The following is a 5,687-nucleotide window of genomic DNA, read 5'->3' as shown; positions in this document are numbered from 1 at the left end:
TGTGTGTATGTGTGTGTGTCTTTGTGTGTGTGTGTATTGTGTGTGTGTGTGTATGTGTGTGTGTGTATGTGTGTGTGTGTGTGTGTGTGTCTTTGTGTGTCTTTGTGTGTGTGTGTCTTTGTGTGTTGTGTGTGTGTCTTTGTGTGTCTTTGTGTGTGTGTGTCTTTGTGTGTGTGTGTCTTTGTGTGTGTGTGTGTGTGTGTGTGTGTGTGTGTGTGTGTGTGTCTTTGTGTGTGTGTGTGTGTGTGTGTTTGTGTGTGTGTGTGTGTGTGTGTGTGTGTGTCTGTGTCTTTGTGTGTGTGTGTTTGTGTGTGTGTGTGTCTTTGTGTGTGTGTGTGTGTGTGTGTGTGTGTGCACGGTGGATGTATATACACACGCCTACATGTGTCTGGATGAATGAAAGGCTTTCGACACAAAGTGCTTCCAGCGGCTCTGTGTGGATCCAGTCTCTGTTGGTTGCAGCGTGGTCCCGGCTCCGCCCTGCAGATGGAGCTCAGCTGCAGATGGAGAAGCGCTGCTGCAGCTGAGCTTCTGGCCGTAATTCCATTTCATTTCCAGGGCTCGAGAGCCTCGTGGCTTATTGATTAAATCATTATGACAACATTGATCTGTCTAGTTCACAGAAGTGACCATGCAGCACTTAGCATGGTCGTAGCACAGGACTACATCTAGCCGCGACCTGCGACCTCTGACATCGAAAAATGGCCACGGAGTCAAAGGTCGTAGCGTCAAAACCCCGACCATCTTGGAAATACACCACCGACCGCTGGAAACCAACAAGAACCGTCTCCTTCACCTTCCACCTGATCAGTTTTTGGTACCAGCAGATAATTCACATTCCCAGATAAAATCCCCTTTTGTTTGTTTTTGAGATCAATAAAACAGCAAATGATCAGTAAATGAACAAAGTGTGTCCTGCAGCACGCAGAGCATGAGCACAACAGATCAGCAACATGCAGGATGGCTTCTCTAAAGCCGCCATTCCACGCATCGGAGGCCTCATTCATTTCTACAGAGTTGGAAACGGCATGTGATAAGCCCCGCCCCATGTGATAAGCCCCGCCCATATGCAACAAGCCCCGCCCCTATGTGATGCATGCACTACGACAATACCAAGGGGCTGAAGAACAGAACGTTGCCAAACACGACGGGAACATTCCGCTTATAGGAGGAAATGAGGATGTTTTCCTGAGGGCGTGGCCACCTCAGAGGACATGTGGGGCGTGTCCTGTGAATGTCCTTCTCTCGGCTTCACATCCATTAGGTTCCCACGTCGGAGCTTCATGTCCACTCGTTCCCACCCTCCATCGGGGAGCGCACGTCAATACACATCAACAAGACGGATGGGGCCTGGTGCACGCTCGGGCCTCGTGCACGCTCACAGACGTGACAGCCAGAGGAAAATGTGGCTTGGACAAAGTGAACCAGCTCCAGGGCGGCACAACTACTTACACTGTGGAATACCGTAGTAACTACAATGTATCTGTAGCTGCTTTCACAGACAATGTCCAGATCTTGATGTCTGGATATTGTCTGGAGTTTCCCTTTCACACATGTTGCAGATTGTGTCAGACGCGTTTACACCACCTGGAAATACTCTGTTTGGTTTAGGCGAGGGGCGGAGCCCGGGTGGAGCGTGCAGGAGGAACGACGTGAAGTGATGACGCTGCAGAGTCTTTTTTAGCGTTGATGCTCCATGTTTTTGGACGTTGTATTAAGGAGAGAGTAGAAAGGAAAGCAGAAAGGAGGAGGAAGCAGCTGCGCTCTGTGCTCATGTTTTGGTCGTGAAGTTATCAATAACTAAAAATGATGAACACACAGTGCCTTCAAATTCACTGATGTCAGTGTTATTGAAGAAGAACATTTTCCTAATAATTAATAAGTGATAGTTCTTCTTCTTCATCCAGCCCCCTCCGTCAACCCCCCCCCCCCCCCACACACACACACACACACATTAAAGCCTTATCAATCACTTCAGCCGGATCAATACACTCTGTGTGGTAATCACTACGATGGTAAAGGAGCTTGATGCTGATTAGGCAAATATCCCTCCAGAGCTTTCTCTTAACTTAATTACTGAGCTGAGCCAAGAAGCAGACGCAGGCGGCGGCTGATCCAGGGAAGCTACGCTAACTGTACGCTGACCATATTTACTGAAGTATTTACTAAGTAATTTCCCCCTGGGATTATTAAAGTATTTCTGATTCTGATTCTGATTCTGATTCTGAACACATTTTTAGAGTTAAGCTAAACACAACAACATGATGTTGATGTTTGATCTACAAGGTTTTTGTCTGCTTGTGGAAGGAATTATCTCCCGATCTCAAGCGAACACACTCTCGGATGGTGAAATCTCCAATGCGGCCACCAGGGGTCAGTCTTTAGTGTGATTGTGCACATGCAGCAGTGCTGTGTCTCATCCTGTCCATGAGCCCATCTCTCAGCTGGATCCTCAACAGGCAGCTCAGAAAAACCGACTGCACTATCCAAATCATTTCCTTGGGACCCAGTGACTTCCAGATCCATCGACCAATAATCAAACTATTCTCTCGGTCAGCAGTCGTCAATACTAGGACTCTTTAATCCCCAAAAGAGACACCATTGTCCCCTGGAAGCTTAGTGCTTCAGCTGTAAACACATTAGTGAGTTAGTCAACATAGTCAAGTGGGGCAACTAGATTGCCAATGTTTTTAAAGATGGTGAACAACAGATTAATGTTAAAATATAAATAACTGCACAACAAAAGAAGAGTATTTACAGTGTGTTCAGCCTCCTGACATGAGCTGCAGGTTCTGCTCTGCAGCACTCAGTGGAACTGTCCAGGGCGCTGAATTCAACCTGACAGACAGACGGATGGACGGACAGATAGACAGATAGATAGATAGATAGATAGATAGATAGATAGATAGATAGATAGATAGATAGATAGATAGACAGATAGATAGATAGATAGATAGATAGATAGATAGATAGATAGATAGATAGATAGACAGATAGACAGATAGACAGATAGACAGATAGACAGATAGACAGATAGAAAGACAGATAGATAGATAGACAGATAGACAGATAGATAGATAGACAGATAGATAGATAGATAGATAGATAGATAGATAGATAGATAGATAGATAGATAGATAGATAGATAGATAGACAGACAGACAGATAGATAGATAGATAGATAGATAGATAGATAGATAGATAGATAGATAGATAGACAGACAGATAGATAGACAGACAGATAGACAGATAGATAGATAGATAGATAGATAGATAGATAGATAGATAGATAGATAGATAGATAGACAGATAGACAGATAGATAGATAGATAGATAGATAGATAGATAGATAGATAGATAGATAGATAGATAGATAGACAGATAGATAGATAGATAGATAGATAGATAGATAGATAGATAGATAGATAGATAGATAGATAGATAGATAGATAGATAGATAGATAGATAGATAGATAGACAGACAGACAGATAGATAGATAGATAGATAGATAGATAGATAGATAGACAGACAGACAGACAGACAGATAGATAGATAGATAGATGGATAGATAGATAGACAGACAGATAGATAGATAGACAGACAGATAGATAGATAGATAGACAGACAGACAGACAGATAGATAGATAGATAGATAGATAGATAGATAGATAGATAGACAGACAGACAGACAGACAGATAGATAGATAGATAGATAGATAGATAGATAGATAGATAGATAGATAGATAGATAGATAGACAGATAGACAGATAGATAGATAGACAGACAGACAGACAGACAGACAGACAGATAGATAGACAGACAGGGGTTCAAACCAGATGGTTCCATTCAACATCAATAGAATGAATAGTTTTCTGTCCTGTTGGCAACTCTCAAGGAGCAGGACACTGCCTTACCTCCAGGGGGCGCTGCAGTGTTATCAGTGTCCTTTATGTGCGCTGACGTTGTAAATCTTCAATCCTAAAATTGATTTTGTTTTGTTATATATACAGTGGGGCAAAAAAGTATTAAGTCAGCCACCAATTGTGCAAGTTCTCCCACTTAAAAAGATGAGAGAGGCCTGTTATTTTCATCATAGTTATACCTCAACTATGAGAGACAAAATGAGAAAAAAAAAATCCAGAAAATCACATTGTCTGATTTTTAAAGAATTTATTTTCAAATTATGGTGGAAAATAAGTATTTGGTCAATAACAAAAGTTCATCTCAATACTTTGTTATTTACCCTTTGTTTGCAATGACAGAGGTCAAACGTTTCCTGTAAGTCTTCACAAGGTTTTCACACACTGTTGCTGGTATTTTGGCCCATTCCTCCATGCAGATCTCCTCTAGAGCAGTGATGTTTTGGGGCTGTCGCTGGGCAACACAGACTTTCAACTCCCTCCAAAGATTTTCTATGGGGTTGAGATCTGGAGACTAGCTAGGCCACTCCAGGACCTTGAAATGCTTCTTACGAAGCCACTCCTTCATTGCCCGGGCGGTGTGTTTGGGATCATGGTCATGCTGAAAGACCCAGCTACGTTTCATCTTCAATGCCCTTGCTGATGGAAGGAGGTTTTCACCCAAAATCTCACGATACATGGCCCCATTCATTCTTTCCTTTACACGGATCAGTCGTCCTGGTCCCTTTGCAGAAAAACAGCCCCAAAGCATGATGTTTCCACCCCCATGCTTCACAGTAGGTATGGTGTTCTTTGGATGCAACTCAGCTTTCTTTCTCCTCCAAACACGACAAGTTGAGTTTTTACCAAAAAGTTCTTTTTTGGTTTCATCTGACCATATGACATTCTCCCAATCCTCTTCTGGATCATCCAAATGCTCTCTAGCAAACTTCAGACGGGCCTGGACATGTACTGGCTTAAGCAGGGGGACACTGGCACTGGCACTGCAGGATTTGAGTCCCTGGCGGCGTAGTGTGTTACTGATGGTAGCCTTTGTTACTTTGGTCCCAGCTCTCTGCAGGTCATTCACTAGGTCCCCCCGTGTGGTTCTGGGATGTTTGCTCACCGTTCTTGTGATCATTTTGACCCCACGGGGTGAGATCTTGCGTGGAGCCCCAGATGGAGGGAGATTATCAGTGGTCTTGTATGTCTTCCATTTTCTAATAATTGCTCCCACAGTTGATTTCTTCACAACAAGCTGCTTACCTATTGCAGATTCAGTCTTCCCAGCCTGGTGCAGGTCTACAATTTTGTTTCTGGTGTCCTTTGACAGCTCTTTGGTCTTGGCCATAGTGGAGTTTGGAGTGTGACTGTTTGAGGTTGTGGACAGGTGTCTTTTATATTGACAACGAGTTCAAACAGGTGCCATTAATACTGGTAACGAGTGGAGGACAGAGGAGCCTCTTAAAGAAAAAGTTACAGGTCTGTGAAAGCCAGAAATCTTGCTTGTTTGTAGGTGACCAAATATTTATTTTACCGAGGAATTTACCAATTAATTCATTAAAAATCCTACAATGTGATTTCCTGGATTCTTTTCCCCCCATTTGGTCTCTCATAGTTGAGGTGAACCTATGATGAAAATAACAGGCCTCTCTCATCTTTTTAAGTGGGAGAACTTGCACAATTGGTGGCTGACTAAATACTTTTTTGCCCCACTGTACATATATATATATATATTTTTATTCTGCCAGTCTGTGGATTCATAATCCTGCATAATCACAACATT

Source organism: Zeus faber (genome assembly GCF_960531495.2).
Source record: "Zeus faber genome assembly, chromosome: 2".
Taxonomy (NCBI): domain Eukaryota; kingdom Metazoa; phylum Chordata; class Actinopteri; order Zeiformes; family Zeidae; genus Zeus; species Zeus faber.
This window is presented reverse-complemented; position numbering follows the sequence as displayed.